We start from the raw sequence: 21,927 nt of genomic DNA, 5'->3' as shown, positions 1-21,927 counted from the left end.
GAAATCATCGTCTGGTCGCTCTGTTTCTATGTTCGGTTCGGGTTGTTCATTTGTCACGTGGTGATGCAGTGTGGATGGACTGCTTCAAACAAAGAGTGTTGTTGATTCTACGCCCGAACAACACACACAATGAGAATAAGTCGGTAAGACTACTACTCAGAGTACACGGTTTGGGTTAATTGCTGTATCCCCGGAACAATTTTAGGAAATTTACAGGGTTAATTGGAGAATTTGTTTAAGTTTGTGAGGACGAATGAATGAAAGTCAGGTAATGGGAATAGAAAAAGTTAAGAAAGTGGTTGTTGTTTTCGATGTAAGGTTCACTATATGTAAATGCGGATAGATTATTTCGCGAACAGGTACCCTTGTTACCACAAAGTTAAATAAAGTCTGTTGAAATCGTGCGTGTATGTGAAAGGAATGAATTATCATATGTGAGTTGTATAGAACTATTAAAATGTAAGGAGTAGTAGAGCGTTCACCTGGGGTGCTTGACTCCATGTTTCGATCCCACCTCGCACCATGTAGACTTTGTGGTGGACAAACACCGTGTTTGTGTTTTTTTCAGGGTTCTCCCGTTTCCTTGAACTCTCTTCATCCCACCACTTCATTCATTTCTCATCATCACTCTCTTCTTTAGCCTAATCGCCATAATCGTGGAACGTAAAACTTAAATATGTCATTTCATTTTGTATTAACAATAATTAGCTACAGTTAAGAAATTGTAGTACACGATTTTCTTCTTGAAATTAGGAATGGGCACATTTTTTTTCGAAAACGAAAAATGAGGTTCGAAAAATTCTTCGAATAACGAAAAATGAAAAGTTTTCCGAAAAACGGAAAATGAAAATGTTTTCGAAAAACGAAAAAAAACTTTTCGGAAAACGAAACAGAATCGTTTTCCGAAAGAAGAAAAAATTCAAAAAAACGAAAACCGAAATCTTTTTCGAAAAACGATTTTTTTCGAAAAACAAAAAACGAAAAATTTTCGAGAAACGCAAACGAAAAATTTTTCGAAAACAGAAAACGAAAGCTGCCAAGAAAAGGGAAACGGATAACTTCCGTAAAACTAACTGAATTCATTTCATTTATTAGGATTTCCAAACGGTGACAAGGGTCGGATACAGCCTGTGGGAGAATCGGGAAGCCGTCATAGAAAAGAGGACATTTCGAGCAGTCGGTAAACAGCCGGAAAGGCGCATAAAATGCGCCGGTGCCGCCGATGGAAAGTACTATTTCCGAATAGTCGCCAAACAGCAGAAAAGATGCATAAAATGCTACAGCGCTGCCGTCGTCGAATAGTTGCCTTGCCGTACAGTCGGTAAACAGCCGGAAATGAGCGCTAAATGCGCCGGCGCCGTCATCGGAAAGTTGCCTTGCCCAGCAGCTGGCAAACAGCCGTAAAGGTGCCGCCGTCGAAAAGAGGTCACCATAAGGAGTCGGCATAGACGCTTACGACTATTTTGCCGACTCTGACGGTCGACAACAGTCGGCAAAGTGTCGGAAAAGGACATTTTTGAGGATGTTCGACCGCTTGCCGCCCCGGCAAAATGTCGGCAACTTTGAACAAGTAGATCGTCGTACCGCCGCGAACGATTGCCGGCTGCCTACCGGCGGCCTGCCACTCCCGTCGACGGCGACAATCTCTCATGCCGACCGCGAATTCCTGATTGGCGATTCAAACGAAAACAATTCATTCAAAATCTCCAAAGATAAAACGAGCTGAAAATATGGTACCTCTGAAAAATATTATTCTTAATAGTTGTATGAACATTGGGAAAAATGTGTCAAATTAACGAAATTTGCCACAATTGTTGATATTCAACGAAGTTACTCAAAAGTGACAATTTTTCGACTCTTTTACGATTTTTACCATTATTGGGGAATTACTACCAAACTTATGAAAATTCACATTATGAGAAAATAGACCACTATGAATTTTTCAAATTTTACATGTGGTTACAAAGTGAGCTCCAAATGTGTCCGTGTGTCTATTTTTTCTATAAATGATACTTTGATTTGATGAGGATGCTTAGTTTTATTTTTTAAACTCAAATATTGTTTATTATAGTGATGCATGAGCTCATGCCATGATTGACGAGTGGAAATTAAGGTTAAATAAGAGGTAACTAATTGTTATTGCCTAGAAAAATTGTGTTCCCATTGAATTTTTAAACACCGATTTTATCCCGCTTTACGCATATTTTTATAACGAAATAACGAATTCTTATTGACCGGAAAATCTTGTCTTCACTAATGATGCACTATTGGGAGAACATGAGCAGAGTTATCTGGCAAATATGAGAGTTGTCGCCAATGTTATCAACACCACAAAAAAACTCAATTTTGCAATGTTTGCTAGAACATTTAACAGATAGACCTTGCCGCCATCATCTCAGTATTACTGGATGACTTAAGCAGCAAAAAGAAGAATGAGGATCAAACGACACATATTATTGTATTTCAAAGAATTGCTAGAAGAGAAAGGGGAAAATCTGGCAGAATCTTTAAAAGCATATACTCAAGGAAGACATTACGATTCATTCTTTATTTTGATGGCCGAAAAGACAAAACCTTGTTCATGGAAAATACGTGACATAGCATCTCAGAAACACTTTAAATTGATTTAGGTACTTATAGTTCAACATCTGCTACAGCACAGAGTATCTAGGGAGTTATCTGTTTTTTCCTACAAAAATAGATATACCAAAGCTTGTAACTTGTAGCTTTCATTTGACGTTAGTGTTGCGAATATTAGAAATATTATGGATGTGGTTGCATACTAGAGCATATTTTGGAGCAGTTGGATGAAGCAACAAGACTTCCTGAATAATTAACTCCTCAAGAGCTATAGGAAACCCTTTGGCAACTATGACCCTTACCAATCTTTGATGTTCAATCAATTGAAGGGAATTCCTCCGCTATGGAAAAATACGCACTGGGAAAGCTTAGTAAAGGCCAAGAAACCTATGGTATATATATGCAAATTTCTCACCGAATAACAGAATGTAGGGACAATCCCTGAAAATAATCGCATGCATTTAGCTCACAACAACCGCCATAGTATTTCCAGTATATACACCCCCCGTATGTTGCGACTTTAAAAACCTAGCTCCCTTTTATGATGAGCATATATGCTTCCATGTGATTTTATGTTAAATGTAATTGAAATCTCATAGACGCTCCTCTGAACTTGTCGTACCTAAGAGATGAACTGAAACTCATTATAGTTACCACAATTCAACGCAATGGTTCCTTCGTGCATCCAGAAAATATTTATTTTGTATATGCTCGCCAACGCATGTGAGCACATTCCAGAACTAGCTATGCGTATAATTATTGCTGCGAGATACAGAAGGTTAAAAAATATCCACGCCAGTTCCGTTTTCTAGAAATAAGCTTTAATGTGCATGGTGCCTTTTGAATTGACAATCATACGATGGTAAAAATCTACAGAAATATATAACGGATAATTCACCTGTTATTCCACTTTTTTCATTTCTCATGTCATATTCAAGCAGTTAAATGTTTTGGCTCGAGATGGATTCATTTGAGCAAGAATATTGCACTGTTCTATTACCCGAACTTTCTAAATAAAACCTGAATATGAACTAAGGACTAAACAAATAGTTGCCAAATGTAGGGTGGTTAAGATTCTTAAGGGCTGAGATCGTTGTACACCAATTTTCTCATGATGAGTATCTTGGTTGTGATAACCAGCGAAGAGCTAATTAAGAAATTCTATCACCTATAGAACCCGGAGGTTCAATTTCACATTCACGAAAATCCTCCATTAATTTTTGTCTTCAGACAATTAGATCTCATTTCCACTTTGTATTCCTGTTTCCGTGAGATCATTCTTGGTATTTCCTTCTCTTCTACATTTAGTTCTTCCTAAGAGTCCTTTTTACATTAGATGTCATGTTAAAAATTTGAAAGCGCTTCTTCCTTCTTCCATTCTGTTTATATGAGTTGCTCACCTGATTCTCATCTTGTCTAGGAGAAACCTAGAGTGAACAGTATTTGGTAAACAGTATAAACTTTGCAGCTCCTCGTTTTGAGGTTTCTACTCTTCGATATTCCCTATCTGTTTGCTCTTAATATTCATCTCAGGGTTTTATTCACAAATGCGTTCAGTCTGTGTCCTTTCCTTAGTGTATGCGACGGTATTTCCCTACCATCCAATCAGACATATTTTATACATATTTTAAACTTCAAATTCCTCGAGAACATTTGCTACAATAAAGGAGTTTGATGTGAATAATAACGCTGATTTCCTGTTGTTAGTCAATATTTAATTTTCTTCGTGGATCTGATTGTAGTTTATTACCATTGATTCTAGATATTTGAAAGTATCTACTTTGTCGGCTGTACTATTTGATATTCTCACGCGCCCATAACTTGCAGTATTTCCATCCCTTTTAACTCCCATTTATCTATATTTCTTTGTAATTACTTTAAAATCCATGTCCCTGCCCATGTTAAAAAGACTTCTGCATTGTTTTATATTACTCTCCTATCATTCGCTGCTACATTTACATCAGCAGCATATAACATAATCTGTTAAATACCATTCAACACTAGAACTTGGTAGTTGCTGCTTTGATTTCCCATGTAGCGTAATCCAGAACAAAGTTGAGCAATAATAGTGACAGCAGGTCTCCTTATTTCAGGCCACTTTCGACCTGAAAACTCCTGCACAAGATTTTTCTACTCAAACTTTTTTGGGATACATTTATGCACATCTTGTCTAATCTAATTTGCTTTTTCTGTATTCCATATTGTATAAGACTTATGTATAACGTTTCCCTTTTACCCGAATTGCAAGCCTTTCTAAAATCAATGAACAATGTATGTATCCTCGTCGCCAAAAGTGTCTTTACATCGCCGTGATGAGTATATGTCCGCTCAAAACCCTAAGGAACGGATGGTTGCATAAAAAAGTTTGATTAATTTTGAAGAGTTTTTACTTGACTAGAGAAATAACGTATGTATAGGGAGTAAAGGCATAGATTTGAAGCATGAGCGCAATGTCATCTCTGAAAAGATTCGTATTCTCAGTTTTTCAATTTATTGTCTTATCTGTTAAGTTAATAACTGCTAACAACTGCTACTAGTGCTTTTCACTCTTCAGGAATGTACTACGACATTTTCGCAGGACGCTTTTCTAAGTTCTAAATGTGTGCTTACATTATTTCATTCGCCTCACTGTATTTATTTGAGAATGAAACTGATTATGCTGAACGTGAATATTTTTCGCTGTCGTAAAGGAAGAACCGTAATAAATGTAGATAGGTTCTTATTATTATATAAAACACAGAAGTATTTATTCCGTGTATAGAGCAATATAATACAGCAACTAAGCAACATCACAATCACCAACGGACGCAGGATTTTTTCCAACGTGGGGCGGAAGGGGAGGCAAAAATCCGATATAGGGTTTTTCGTTTTATTGCCCAATATATGTTAACCCTTAACGAGTTTTCGTAACCATTTGGTTACACATGTTTTGATCTTGCCTATTGCGTTTGAAGACTATTATTTTTAGGTATTGTTCCTTGTGGTTATTTGTGTACATGTTTTCCGCGATCCAGAGAAGCTATTGCCTCTTGGTGACAACTCTGGTGAATTTTACGCTTAAGGTAGTCTGTGAATATATTGTTTTGCAAGCAGTGGCGGAAACAGACAGAAAAGATAGTGAACCGTTAAGGGTTAAGTTAAAATTCATAACATTTATCATTGACAGGGTGTATCGACTTTTGCCGCTGTACCCCATTATTCAGACCATTCATCTCCAGACATGATGTTGAGAGAATAGAAAGAAGAGATACGAACAATGGCGAAATTAGTTTTACTGCCCCTGGATGGATCGATCATCGATTTACTCATACTCTCTCAGGCCCCCGGCAACAGGTATTTCAGCTGCTGCGTTATAAATATGGGTCCGTGTCAAAAGGGCCAGACAAATGTGCAAAGACAGAAAGGCCCGAATCAAACCAGCCCGAGAAAAAAGGGACCCGCTACAAAAGTGGCAGACCCAAACGGTCCCGCGACAAGAGTGCTCGGGTCAAACGGCCCCGTGTCAAAAGGGTCCGGGACAAAAGGTCTCTGCAACAAAAGCACCCATATCAAAACAGTCCTCATCAAAAGAGCCTTGGTCAAAAGACTCACGCGAAAAAAGGGCCTTGCGTCAAACGGGTCCTGGTCAACATTTACCCGCTACAGAGAGTCCTAGTCAAAACGGCCGAAATCAAAAGGGCCCGTGTCTAAAGGTCTCCGCAACAAAAGAGCTGAAGTCAAAATGACCCCGCTAGAAAGGGCAAGATTCAAAACGGATCCGCCACAAAAGGACTCGGGTGAAACGTCCGAACAACAAAAGTGTAGGAAACAAAAGGACCCGAATCAAAACGACCTTCATAAAAAGAGACGGGTCAAAAGGGTCTCACGACAGAACATCTTCCAATCGCAAGGGCTCTGCGTCAAACGGACCCGTGCGAAAAGGAGCCCCACTACAAAAGAGCCCGAGCCAAATGACCCGTGTCAAAAGGGCCTGTTCAAAATTCTACGAAACAAGAGGGCCCGAGTCAAAAGGGGACGAATCAAATTATCCCTTATTAAAAGGACCTGGAACAAAAGAATCACACAACAAAAGGGTCCGAGTCAAAAAAGCACTGCGTCAAACAGACTCGGGTCAAATGTGGCTTCGCTTCAAAGTGCCCGAGACAAAACAATCCCGCGTCGAAATGCCACAGGTAAAAGGTCTCCGCGATAAAAGGGCTCGAATTATAAGGACCCTTGTTTAAAAGGGCCCGGGTCAAAAGGATTTCGCGAAAAAAGGGCCCTAGTCATAAGGGTGCGGCGTCAAAAGGGCCTGAGTCAAAAGTGGTTTGCGACAGAATGGCCCGAGTGAACAGGGAACTGCGTCAAACGGACCCTGGTCCAAAGGGGCACCGCTAAAAAAGGGCGTGGGTCAGAACGGCCAGGCTTCAACTGGGCCTGAGTCAAAAGGGCCGTGCTTCAAAATGGAACAACTGAGAAAGTTTCCGCGTCAAAAGTGTCCGGTAAATACTTTTCGACTGGTAAAAGCTTGAGATCAAAGCAAGAGTGGAGATCAGGTATGCACAAGAGTATTGTGTCTCCTTAGTAAATAGAAGTGTTTGTGCAAAAGAAGGAAATATATATGTGGTTATTAGTAACAAATAGGAAGTTTTAAAGGTGATATTACTTTTGTTTGTTTATTGCTTTTTTACAACAATCGCTATCGCTTAACTCGTTCTCCATGAAAGATTGCTTGCACTCCTGTCATAGGCGGACAGGGAGTATTAGGGCCTAGGCCGCAGTTACCGTGCTTCAATCCTGTTTGTACGTCATCATTGAAGAACAATAAAAATGAAAGAAATGTTGATAATGGTCCTCGTCTTGGCTTCATGTTTCGTAGCAAATGTCGTTAGTGTTGACTACCGCTTTCAGTGAATTGTTTTTGCTCCACCATCGTGCTGCACCAACTTATTGAATTTTTCGTAGTTTGTCATGTCCCTCATGGCTTGCATCAATCATTTTCTTCCAAACATCCTTTCTTTTGTAGTATTCAGACCGAACACAGCAGTGGCTTCAACCACATCAAATAAGTTTGCAGCATCAAGGATCTACTCAGTCAAATTTGTCATAACCAAATTAAGAGCATGAACCATGCATTGGGTGTAAATGATTTCAGGATTATCCTTCTCCAATAATGATTTAACTCATTTATAGCATCCACTCAAGTTAGCAGCTCCATCAAAAGAGCAACTTACAATATCAGGCGTCAATACATTGTTGGAACAAAGTACTCTTTGATTTCATTACAAGTCACTCTTTACGACAAAGTACTCTTATAGTGTCACTCTTTACGACAACTGCTAACAGACGCTCAAATACTTGACCGTTTATAACATAGAGAATTACTGTAGTAAGCTGATTCAGTACTGAAACATCTTGGATAGAATCAACCATTATGCTGAAAATGCCCGCTTTCTTGACGTCTTCCACTATTTTCTCATGTACTTTTGTAAACGTTTTTGATAGAAAATATTTTTTAAATGCGCTGTTCTTCCATGTTTGAGTTATCAAATGTAGACCTACATGATGTATTAACATCCATAAAGGACCAAACAGCGTATGGTTAAATATAGACCCAGCTACAAACCAGACCCCAGTCTTCAAAAATGAAAGGGTCCCAACCGCCAACATAATAAAAAAAGGTCACAGGTCCCAACAGCTCAACATGATGGAAAAAGTACCTAGGATACCAACTGCTCAATGAAATGAAGGAAAGGCCCCAACGTCCAATATAAGGAATAAAGGACGCAGAGCGACAACTGCTCAATGTAATGAAATAAGCCCCAACTGTCCAATATATTGAAAGATGGACACAAGGCCCCAGCTACAAACTAAATCACAGTTTCTGATAATAAAAGACCATAGTGAAAGATGTACCTAGCCACAAATACAGTAACAAAAGGACCATATTGAAAAAGAAAACTTACTGATTGTTGGAAGGATGGAAGAGGAGTGGGTGTTGGCAGCATTATAATAGTAATTCACGGAATTATTTTGCTTTCTTCTGTTTGAGCCTTTCTCTCTTTCTCTTCTTTCTTTATTGTTTCATCATTTTCTTGTGAGAGGGCCTCACAAAAACGATGAAACAATAAACATACATTGTCGACCATCTTAATCTTTCCACGGAAATATCTCAAGAACGGTTCAACATAAATGAACTGAACAAAAACTCAAATAGGAAATACCACGGGGCAGAACGAATGGTGATGTTGCAGTACCCTCACGGTCGCACTTCAAGGGAGTCCGGGGCCAACTTTAAAATTTTATATAGAAACATGGTGCGAGTGACACTTCATTCTATAGATCTTTAAAAACTAAAAAGCGATGTGGCAAAATGTTTTCATATCTTCCACCGTATTCCAAATTGCCGACAAAATACGTTACCTGTATCAGATAAACGTCCAGTAGCACATATATGAAAACAGTTGAACATAAATGACCAAACAAAAACACAAATAGGAAACCCATGAGGCAAATCGAATAATGTAGTCACGGTACTCCCAGCGCCGCATTTCATGTTGGCCCAGACCTAACTTAGAATTTTTTAACAAAAATATGGGTCACGTGATACTTCGTTCGATAGATATTCATACACTAAACCGCGTTGTGGCAAAAGATTGTTCATATGGGTCACCGTTTCCAAAATGGCCGCCGAGACATCTTGCCTGTCTCAGATAAAACGTTCAGTACCACTGATATGAAAACGATTGAAAATAATAGCGGATGAACAGAATAAAACTCCTATAGGAAATCACAGAGGGTATTTATCATTCCACGTCTCGAGAATAACCTTTTGCTTTTTAGTTTTTAAAGTTCTATCGAATGAAGTGTTACTAGCATCATGTTTCTATTTAAAACTTTAAATTTGGACCCGGGCTCTTTTGAAGAGCGGTCGTGGGGGTACCGCAACATCACCATTCGATTTATCCCATGGTATTTGATTTTTGTTCAGTTTATTTATGCTTAACTGTTTTCGAGAAATTTCCGTGGAAAAATTAAAATGGCCCATCCTGTATATATAATATGTGTATGTCTACCCAGTTTTTAAAGCACGCTTCGCCACTGGTTTAACGTGCCGTTCAGCAGCTAGGCTATATGAAAAGAGGTATATGTGTCACAAAAATTGATGCTAGAATCTTCCTACAAACTACATTCACCGTCCGTTTCAAAAGCATCGAAGTCTACATTATTTATTACTTCCGTAATTTCTCCAGGCGAAAATACGCCACACCACACAAACAACGACTTTTTGCGGTGGTATTCATAGCCAAGAGCTCAACTAAAAAGAGGCAGTGAATCCTAACAAACTGCAAGAAGGATGTTGAAACAACCATACACACTTACACTGGCTAATAGAAAAAGGGAAAACAATAATAGCTACAAATTTTTGCCTTTTGAGTACTCATATCATTTTGGGAATATATACTTCACACAGCATGTCATTTAAATATACGCAATAAGTAACTTGTAGTCATGAAGGTGAAATATATTCGTTAAAAGTAAACAGAAGTGACTAGTTGTATATTGCTATTGTATTCTAACAGTCAACTCAATGTTCAAATACCGGAGCTGACCTTCATGCCTGCAAGCATGTCTTTAACTGAACGCCTTGTAACAAGAGGGCAATTATAATTTCCCATGAGTATCTTGCAACTATGCAGCGAGCTGTGTTCGTTCTGTGTCACTCCCTCTCTGAGCCTGGCACTGTTTGCGAATATATTGTTTGCTTTTCTTGGTTTGGGGTAAGGAGTAAGAAGACACCCTTCCACACCTTGTGAGAGTGCGAGGAAGTAACATAAAATGATCGAAGGACGACGATGTTAATATAGAGTTAATAGTTTCGAGCAGTGGCGTACTGTGGTTTGAAGGCATGGGTTACCACTGACCTAGTATATTATTATTATTATTATTATTATTATTATTACTATTAATAATAATAATAATAATAATAATAATATGCATAACAATGAACAAAAAGTGGTTGATGTGTTTTGCTAGAACTTTTGTTTAGAGACCATTAATGCTTTTCACCGTAAAAATAAATTCCATCATGCATTTGCGCAGTTAAATTCTCCTGGATTCCATTAGTATAACGTTAAGTTTTACCAATGTAACTTCCCTCAAAAGTCGCCTCTGTTACTCACATAGGTTGTCATTCAGTACCAGTCTTCGCAAAATTTCTCAGTACAAGTAACGTAACGCTAAAATGCAGGCAGTCATTATAATTGTTATGTTTATTCTAGCTACCTAAATCCCAAACTTTTGCATTGTGTTAACAAACAATTCTCGGGCCCTTTTCTTGCTGAGTCCTTTCGACCTGGGTCCTTTTCATGATGGGCGTTTTCATTCGGGCCTTTTGACTCATGCATTTCTGTTGCGGACACCTTTTGACGTGGAGCCGTTTGACTCGGGCTCCTTTTTAGCGGGCCGCTTTTGACTCAGGCCCATTTGACGCAGGCCCTTTTGACTTGGGTCATTTAGCCATGGGACGCTTTTGACCAGGGCTCTTTTATGAGGGGCGTTTTGATTCGGCCCCTTTTAACTCGGACACTTTTAATTCGGGCCCTTTTGACACAGGGCCGTTTGACTCGGGCCGTTTTGTTGCGGGATCCCGTTTACACCCAGGCCCTTTTCACGCGCTTCTGTTGCACTCGGGCCCTTTCGTAGCGGGTCCGTTTGACACTGGGCCTTTTGATTTGGGTCCCTTTTGACACGGGCTGTTTTTATGAGAGGCGTTTTGGTTCGGCCGCTTGTGAGCCGGGCGCTTTAGATGAGGGGCGTTTGGATTCGGGCCTTTTGACTCGTTCAATTTTGACACAGGGCAGTTTGCCTCGGGCCCTTTTCTAGAGGGGCCCCTTTTTGACCCGGGCCCGTTTGACGCAAAAACTTTTGACTCTGGTCCTTTGGTCGTGGGGCCCTTTTGACCAGGGCCCTTCTTATGAGGGGTGTTTTGATTCGGGCTCTTTTGACTCGTAGCATTTTGTTGCGGAGACATTTGACCCGAGCCTTTTTGACGTGGGGCTGTTTTGACTGGGGCTCTTTTGTAGCGGGACCCCTTTCGGTCCGGGTCCGTTTGACGAAGACCCTTTTGACTCTGGCCCTTTTTGTTGCGGAGACCATTTGACTCTAGTATTTCTGTCTTTGCGTTTTTATCTAGCCCTTCTGACATAGAACCATATATATATATAACGCAGCAGGTGAAATGCCTGGGACAGGAGGCTTGGAGGAGTATGAGTAAATCGATGATCGATCGATCCAGGGCGCAGTAAAATTAGTTACACCACTCTTCATATCTCTCTCTTTCTATTCTCTTGACATCATGTCTGGAGATGAATGTTCTGACTAATAGGCAAAAGCGGCGAAGGACGATATACGTTATCAATGATAAATGTCATGACTTTTAACCTAATATATAGGATATAAAACGAAAAACTCTATATCGGTCTTTTGCCCCCCTTACCCTAGCGGGAGAAATCCTGCGCGTGTTACTGTTTATGATGTTGCTTAGTTACTGTATTATATTTTTCTATACACGGAATAAATAGTTCTGTGTTTTATATTATAATAAGAACCTTATTTACATGTATTACGGCTCTTGCTTTACATCAAAACATATCCGCGTTAAGCGTAATCAGTTTCCATTTTTAAATAATTACAGTGAGGCGAATAAAATAATTGATGCACAGATTTAGGACTTAAAAAATTGTCCTGCGAACATGTAGTAGTAAATTCCTGAAGAGTGGAAAGGGCTAGTAGCAGTAATTCGCTCAGTCAGTCCCTATAGTCCCTTAGTGAATTACATAAATCTTACAAACATTGTATCTCTTTCTTTCTCTTCTCTGCACATCATGTCTGGGGATTAATGTTTGGACAAATAAGCTACAGAGCCAATTTTAAGTAAGTAAGATGATCTACACTATCAATTGACTTATATTGCGGTGTTTAACTTAACCTATAAGGCAATAGATTGAAAAAGAGAGAATACGAATCTTTTCAGAGATGACAGTGCACTAATGCTATAAATCTGTGCCTTTACTCTCTATACTTTCCTTATTTCCGTAATGAAAATCAAAACTTTACAAAATTAATCACTAATTCTTATGCAACCATTTCTTGATTAGAGTAGTAAAGGCACTTTTGGCGACGAATATACATGGGTATCGTAAAACCATTCCTTTTCGAACATTTGTCGAATGGGAAATATCTTGTTGATAGGATCGATTAATAAAAAATCTGCACTGTTATTCTCCAAAAATTCAATCTGGATATGGGTCGAGCTTGGTAATAGGATGTTTGAGAGGATTTTATAGGATGTTGACATACCATAAATGCCTTGATAAATAATACAACCTGTAAAATCGCCTTTGTTGTGAATTGGAACTATGGTTGATTCTTTCCGCTATTATGACAATTTCTTCTTGTTCCGGATCAGGAGAGTGTATTTCTGTATCTTGCTCCAAAATTTTTCCCCTTCTGCAACAATTAAGTCCCAGCAAAGATTTGAATTTCTTTATTCCGTTATATTGATTTCTACTTACGATGATTTAGTCCCTATACTGGAGCCAAATATAACTGTGCTTTTAAAGTTAATTTCATAAATACGCAGACGTTTTAACACACTATATAATGTAAAATTATTTCAATTAATTTTTTTAGAAGTTCTTAATAAAGTTCATATGCTTCACAATTTAAAAAGATGTTTCTCCAGGACATAAATTAACTTTTTGATGGATCATGCATACTATATTACGCATTACTTAAAACCGTGTTTAAATTTTTTCAGTCAATTTCTAAATTTCCTATAAATTTTATATTTGAAGTTCTTGCGAGAAATCAAAATGAAACTTGCAAGTTATGAAAAACGGAGCGGGCTTATACTAGTCTATGCATCTCACACTGTGTGAAATTTCTTCGGTACAAATTTTCTAAAATGCCAACCTTCCTCTAACCACAGTAGTGCGGGTGTTACTCCTTCCACTAATAATCTCCAATAATTTCATCTACGTACAGGGTAAATCGTGCCAATAGAATATTTGAAAGGATTGTATATGATGTTCACAGAAAAGAAATGCCTAGATAATTATTGCAGTCAGTTTTGTCACCTTTCTTGTGAATTGGAACAATGATTAATTCTTTCCACTCTTATGGCAATTATTCCTTTTCCAGATAAGAAGGATAAGTTTGTGTATCTTGTTCCACAATTTTTCGCCTCCAGCTAAAATTAATTCAGCCGGAATTTCATCTAAACCTGAAGATTTGTGTTTCGTTAATAGAAATTTTCCACCTTTTTAAAGTGGTATCCCTATCAGTGAGAACTGTACAGTCAGATTTTTTCACATATATAAGCACGAGGTTGATAGTCGTTCTTGAAGTTGCTGATCACCTTGTGTATGACCCAGATGCTTTCATTTTCAGTATTATCTTCAAGTTCCTAAATTTTAGGTTTCAAAAAATCGCGTTTCGATGTTTAAATTTCTTGAACTTTGAAGCCTGATATCTGCCAAATTTTGTGCAGTTATTTCATTCGGATTTTGTAGCCAGCGTAATTTTGCCTGTTTTATCTTCTCTGCTAGTTTAATGCATTCCCGGCGAACCTTGGTTTGAACGTACGTATTTTTGCGTGTCCCAATTTTTCTTTTGCTGAAATTTTAATGATATCTGTAACTTCAATCGAAGTATCCTCAACACTAGTGCACTCCGAGTCTTCTAAAACCGAGAATCTATTCGAAACTTCAATCTGGTATTCCTCTATTACCTTGCTCTCTTCAAATTTTTTAAATTAAATCTCTCCGTTTTCTATCTTGAATATTACCTTTATACAACGATAAACTCTCTCGTTTTATCGCTGCTACCAGATAGTGATCAGTGTCACTATCAGTACCTCTAAACGACCAGACATCAATTATGCTAGATTGTCTTCTATCTACTAAAACGTGATCAAATTTATTATGTGTTTTTCCGTCTCGTGAGTCAAGTATATTTATGGACGGCGCGATGTGGGAATTTTGTAGTCTTACGATTAGGTTTCTTTGGATGTTGCAAAGTTCACGAATCTAACACCGTTGTCATTACTTTCCCTATGAAGACTTTCGTTCCCTATAATTGGTTTGAAAATATCCTCTCGTCCTAGCTTCGCATTGAAAACCCATCGTCGTGCTTATCTTCAGTTGTGGCATGTACATTTAAAACAATAATATTACACTACTGTCCCTTAAAAGTATTAAAAGAAAATTCAACCCGTTTAATTTTTAAAATATTACTCGTTTGATTTTACTTGCTTCCAAATGCAAAATATTTCTGGCTTGTGATTATTTTTTAATAACGTGTTAAGTCTGGTCAAAGATGATTCATGTAGTAGAACCGAAAACTGAAATTCGTGGAAATTTTCATTAAAACGAGTTAAAGATAGCGGAGTTTGCAACATTGCTATTGGATAATATTATTCATATGATGCTTTTAATGTAATATATATTGTATAAAATATACCTAGCTTTCACTGGTTGTGTTAGTCATCGAAGTGACACTAACTAGGAAATTGATTCAAGTGTGACACGAAATTGCGGACGAGTTTATGAGCAAACGAAATGTTTTTGTGTAAAATGAAACCCACTGCAGGGTAAAAACACTCGATCTCAACTGTTCCGGACATATAGAGGAATAAGGAGAAGGGTGGTACTATTTTGCAAATTTTTGAATATGTAGCGATAGTAGAAGTAAAAGTGACTTATACACCGTAGAATATAAGAATTCCTTCATCCGTGGGATTTTAGATTTACGTCGCCTTAGACTTGAGGGTTACTACACCGAGGAGTCCATAAAAATTCTACGGGAAGATTTTTCTAACGGGGGGGGGGGATAACGGAGTTCTCTTTTTCCCTGAAATATGCGTGTAAGATGTCTGTGTATAGTTTCTTGGTACGACGAATCGAACAAAATCACCATCATGTCAAATAGAATGACAAATGTAAAAAATGGTGACTTTCCAAAGTTTTTAAACATTCATAAGTTCTACATTATTATCCGATCGGAACGAAAACTATTTCAATAATTTTTGTGCACAATTGCACGATCGGATAATAAGTCTCTGTTCTCTGGCAATATAATTAGTACATCTTCATACTACTTTTTTCTGGTTTAATACGAACAAAAGACACGAATTATTAGCAATTCGTATCTTACATTTTTTTTATCTTAGTGACAATAGAGTTTGTTATTCCTCATAGCCCCTTCTTTTTCAGGTTACGCGCAAAAGCTACACCACTCACCTGGACATTCTACGTCATTTCTATTCGCTCTGGTACTTCTTTGTTGACATGAAAATGCAACTTTCAACTACATTCACTCTAAACAAACACGACAATCTTGAAAATATCAGAACACCTACTGCCCACTTAGCTCTCTAAATCTTCTGAATCGTTGAGATAGAGGGCTTTTCCCTATAATGGTATTCGTTGTTTGCAAAAGCGCTTCAATTGCGCATGAACTCATCCAAAATTTCCTATCACACTTGAATAGGTTTCCTTGTAAGTCGTCTCATATCTTTATATATAATGTTTATATAATTAAAGAAAAATATCAAATATCTAAGTATTACTTTCCATTAATAAAAATTTGGATTAGTTTCAATTACAAGAATACATTCACAATGTGAACACTATATTAAAGCTGTAGTCTATTATCAACTACATAACTATTGTCTTGTCTTTATATCCATAGGTTTAAAAGTTTTAATTTATACCTTTACTTGAGATGTGTCGCCGAATCATGTCTGTAACTACTGAAGGCTTACAATTGGCCAGGCAATTGCATTCTGTCTTAACATAAGAAGTGTCCATAATTATATCTGGAAAGAAATTAGAATTATAGTGAAATATGAAATAATTCCGAATGGTGGTTTTAAAACATGTATCAAAACTTAAAAATAATATTTGCGGTTTTCTCTAGAGATACATTTCAATTTAAAAATCATAAAATAGTAAGATCAAAAAATTTATGTTGTAATTTAATAATATTTCCGAGAGAAACTTTAATTGACATAAGGAAAATGAAATAAGATCAGGAATGGATAGGTCTCATATGAAAGAATCACTTGTATTTGTGAAACCCTCTCTTGCTATATTTCGTCTATATATAAGACTTGGATAGTGTTTCTGTAAATATTCTGCAAGAAAAATAAATATCCTAAAACTGAAATTGAACATATGAAGAAGAAATAAGCATATTTTCCGTAAAAAAATAATTTTGTTTTACGAATAAGTACTATTTTTTTCATTACACTTGTTTGTTCATAAGTAGACTCTATGACAATTAACCGCAATGATGGGTTGATTTGTACTGCTGGATGAATTTATCTACTAGAAAATAATTTCAGCTCTCTAACAGTCTTCTTTTCTCTATCTTTGCCTTGTGGCCGTGTGTATGTACAATATATATATATATATATATATATATATATATATATATATATATATATATATATATATATATATATATATATATATATATACGTATATATATATATAATTTCCAGTGACGATAGAGTGGAAGACTTATTGTTGAACTTGGAAGAAAATTCATCTCTAGATTTTAAAAATTTACACATTTCATGCATCGCATACTTAAATAATGTATCTTGAATACCGCTCCGAACGTTTTTTTCCGTGTAAATATTCTCACTCATTCTCAAGTGCCATATCATTCCGCACCAAATTTTCACTTTAACATTTTAAGGAAATATTCTTCGTGTATCTAAATATAAGGGTATTTACTGAAGGGTCAAGTTCTTATTATCTCGATAATAGCTGTTCCCGTATTGTTTAAATTCAATACAATAATAGCTATTTCATTAAAATTCCTAGATTGTGCAGTTCGTTAGAAAACGACTTAGGAATTTTGTTCATGTTTTATTTGAAAAATATTTACTTAATAGTCAATAATTCTGTGCAAATTACATCTTTTAAGAATATTCGCAATTAAAACTTGAAAAACTTCGAGATTCCAATGAAAGTTTACTTTCGGGGTTGAATTTCCGAAAATAAATGTTTCAATTATAAGTACAGCTTAACTTGATGTAGTTTATGAAATAATTCAGCACAGTGATCCGTTCCTTTTTTTACGGCATTTCTAAATGCGAATCCAATTGCGTTGAGTTTTACTTCATACAACGTAATTTGCACTGTATAAACGTCCTATCTCTATTGATATATTACTCTGTATTAACAATAATGTTGTTACAAATTTTCTACATTCAGTAGTTTACAATTTTATTCTGATCATTTATTAATTTAGCATTACGTTGCACCAAGATAATTCGCTAATAAGTATTCAAATGTTTAGTGCTCATATTATGTATTGCGTTATTGTTGATATTAGTTTACGCAAATATTTATATTCATAAATTTTCAATATTGGGAAATTTCTCACATCCTCAAAATATTCTATATACAAATATAACCCATGTTTGCTTATGGTTGCTATAATTTTAAATTGAAAGAAAATATTGTAATAGTGAATTGTGTGATCATCCAAAAGGGCGTATGTCAGTGATTTGTTTTAAAATTAAGCCAATAGTGTTAATTATTTTCCGTTGTTCGACATAATAGTGCTAATTATTTTCCGTTGTTCCGTTGTTCTATGGTCATGATTTCTTAGATAAACCCTAAAAACCTCATATGTTCCAATTAGGCAGAATGTGGTTGAATACAAACCTGGATCTAGCTGTAGATGTGCCGCTTAGTGAAAACCCAACATTTTAGTTTTCTCGAAAACAAGTTAGGCATTTTACTGAAGCCTGGTTTTGACAGAAAATCAAGCTGGTCTTAAACCTGGGAACGGTTTTATTCCTTTCCCTATCTTTCATTAAATAGGGATTCCCTTGGTTCGTTTATTTCTCCATTCACAGTCCATGCAGTTCTGAATTGACATTTTCTGTGCTCTGTGTCCAATCCTACGTGAAACAGCATTTTTTTTAATTCAGGAAATTGTGATGTATAGCAAAGAATAGAAACATGCTTCTTTACTTCCTATATACATTTGTATCGAAAGAAATACTTGTAGTTCCCTTCAAGTCTGTTAATTATCTAATCAAGAAGTCCACAAACAACTTCTTAGACTAACATCTCAGTAATACAGGCATCATCCATTGAATGTTTTGTGTGTTTGTAACATTATTCCATTCAATTTTCTTTCATCACATGGGGAGACTAGTTCCAAGCATTCTACTTTACAGCTCACTTCTTTCAGAGTAAGCTCATATTTTCTTAATAAGCACCATTGTTACGCACTTCACTCATTGCGAACAGAGTTTTGCAGAGTTATTCATGCCGAATTAGCTTCTAGTAGAGTAATTCACATTTGTCGAGACTTGAACTTTGGTTTATTAGTTTGTACACTTGTCATTCATACACCGTGCTTACAGAGTAATTAAATCCATACCAGGGACTCTAAGGCGTAGTAACATTTCCAGCGTTTGCCTTAGAGATGTGTCTGAGCTTTATATTGGTAGAATCTTGACTACAAACTCGACAACAACCCCATATGTCTTCTAACCCACAACGAAAGAAAAGACATTTCCGGATTTTACAATATCCTTTTGCGAGGAAGAAACGAAAAATGTGATAATCTACTTTAATTTTTCTGACATTGAAAATACTTTAATGAATACGAAAGAGATATGTGTATTTTGGATGTGTGTGTTTTCTATTCATTTTGCGTATCTACACAATGTACACGTTTTATCTATCACAACTGTGTTCACAAGGTAACTTGTGTAAGTAACGAGACAAGTGAACTGAAAATGTTATTAGGAATGGCTTATAGTGTTAGGCTTTATCTTGCATTGTGGTTTGTATATCCGCCTATAACATCTTATTCAAGTTCCGATGGTGGAGCGGAGCCTTTGTTAATAATAAGTACAGTCTTTGTAATTTCGATGCTGTATACAGACGTAACACAAGTGCTCGATAACTCAAACTTCAACCTGATATATATATAAAACTGATGTATACCGCATAGCCGTAAGAGATTGAAAAGGAAAAAAAGAAAGAAAATAACATGAGTCACTGTAAAATACAGTATCGTAATCTGCATTCCTGCTAAAAAAAAGTACTCAATTGTAATATTGTTATACAATCAAAGGATTACAATACTTACTATGAAATATTGTACTTTGTATTATATTTTATAAATCCTAATTGCAGATCCTATTTATAAATGCAGATTGTTTGGTTGTTTTAATTTTAACTTCTCTATTGAGCGTCAAGACTATCTAACTCAAAATCCTAGAGCTTGACATTGAATCGGAATGTCATGAGCTCCTATTAGAAGTTTAATATGGGTCTTCAGACACAAAACTGCGTATACTAAGCGCATAACCAAAAGAAACTAGAGTTAACGCTGAGAAAATTGTGATCGGGTTTTCTTGGAACTACAGAATGTAACATTTCTTTTTAAAGTAAAGCAGCTAACCAGTTAAATTATGTTATTGGTAAAATTTCATGATGGAAATTAAGTATCTGATGACGATTCTGATAGCCATTTATCAGTCTCCCTGTATATATTGAAATAAATAAATAAATAATATATTTGTTATTCATAATTCAACGTATATTAAACAAAGTTGTGTAAATATACCTAAGTACTATATGATTAGTGTACGCAACATTAGTAACATAGTCATGAGTTTGGTTGGCGATTTGGGTTTATGTACTTCGGATTTAACACTTCGGCGCTTCGTGCTTAAAGCGATATTGAATTTCAAATCAACTAGTGAATATAATAATTTTAAAGCTAACAAAGCAATATGAGAAACAAAACTGTCATGGACAGTTTAAAATGCCCTTTTTTATATTATCAGCATCATCATAATAATAGGTCATTTTAGGTAGGTCATTTGCTATAGCAAAGAAACTCCCATTTTTCAAGGTTCTCCGATAATCTCTTCATCATCAAGTTCGTTTTTTCTGTTTTCATATTCAACAACTTTAGCTCCCTTGCCTCTCCTTTCCATACGTAGTACGTATCTGGTGACATTTTTCCCTCTCAGCCAATCTCACAACAAAGTTTCTGTTTCTCTTTGCAACTACATCTAAAATTGTTCAGTTGTTTTCCAATATTGCTAACACACTTTGTTGGTTTTCCACACGGCACAGCTATTTTTTCTATTTTTCACTAAATTTCGAAAGCTTGTAATTGTTTCTTTCTTGCGTAGGATTTCTGGCCAATATAGTACTGTATTCTACAGGAAACATTTAACGAGTCTATTCCTCAACTCTTTTACTCAAGGATACACAAAATAAACTTTTCTCCCTCCTAAATGCTTATTTACCGATTCGTACCCTTGCTTTTATTTCATGTTCTCATTTCATATCATTACTAATAATACTCCTAATATATATATATATATATATATATATATATATATATATATATATATATATATATACATATACATATATATATATATATATATATATATATATATATATATATATAATAGGTCCCTATTCCATTATCTCTTCATCTACTACTATATCGACATGTGATAGCTATTTTGAAACTGGAATGTTAACATGATCTTTACTAAACTTCATACGCTAAATCAAAATTCTTAACTAGGAATGTTCTACCACGTACCTTTTTCAAGTAACGTGTGACGTTAAATCCAGCGTTAAGTTGAGGCCGAGGAAAATCTCGTTTTTATTCCTAGCAACACTGGACAACCAAAGAAAAAAATGTGGTGCCTGTCAGTCGGCTAGAGTATTCACGAAAACAGAAAAAGCAGATGCGAGTTTCTTGTTATTTTTTGCACTTCGTCTTTCATCATGGTGGAATTTCTCTGATGCAGTTCCAATCATTAATAGTTATGGCGGATTTACAGTGTGCCGTGATACCGTATTTCGTGTCTGAGGTTTTCATAAAAGTATAGTGAAAGTATAGCACAATGACTACAGTACGGAAAGGTAAGCTCGGTAGAATATCTCATCCAAAGTGCTTCCACTACGTTTCTGGTAATTTCACAACAGCATCACACATAAAACATGTATCACTACAGCTATGAACAGCATACAAAGCATACTTTGGTGTAGTCGCGAGGCAGAATCTGGAAAACTCACCGAAATAAGGAGTTAGTTCAACCTGAGAGAGTAAAAGCAGCCTGTGGTCTTAAATCATCAAGTAAACTATCCTGATCATTTCTAGACCACACGTCGCTTGATGAGAGCGAAAGTTCCCCTCGTACTTCTTCCTCCCCTGTACTTAAGCTAAGAAATTAGCGTTTCTAATAAAGGGCCATATCTCCGAAACTAATCAAGATATTAATGAATTTCTTTT

Source organism: Thermobia domestica, chromosome 1, assembly GCF_964235325.1.
Source record: "Thermobia domestica chromosome 1, izTheDome1.hap1.1, whole genome shotgun sequence".
Taxonomy (NCBI): Eukaryota; Metazoa; Arthropoda; class Insecta; order Zygentoma; family Lepismatidae; genus Thermobia; species Thermobia domestica.
This window is presented reverse-complemented; position numbering follows the sequence as displayed.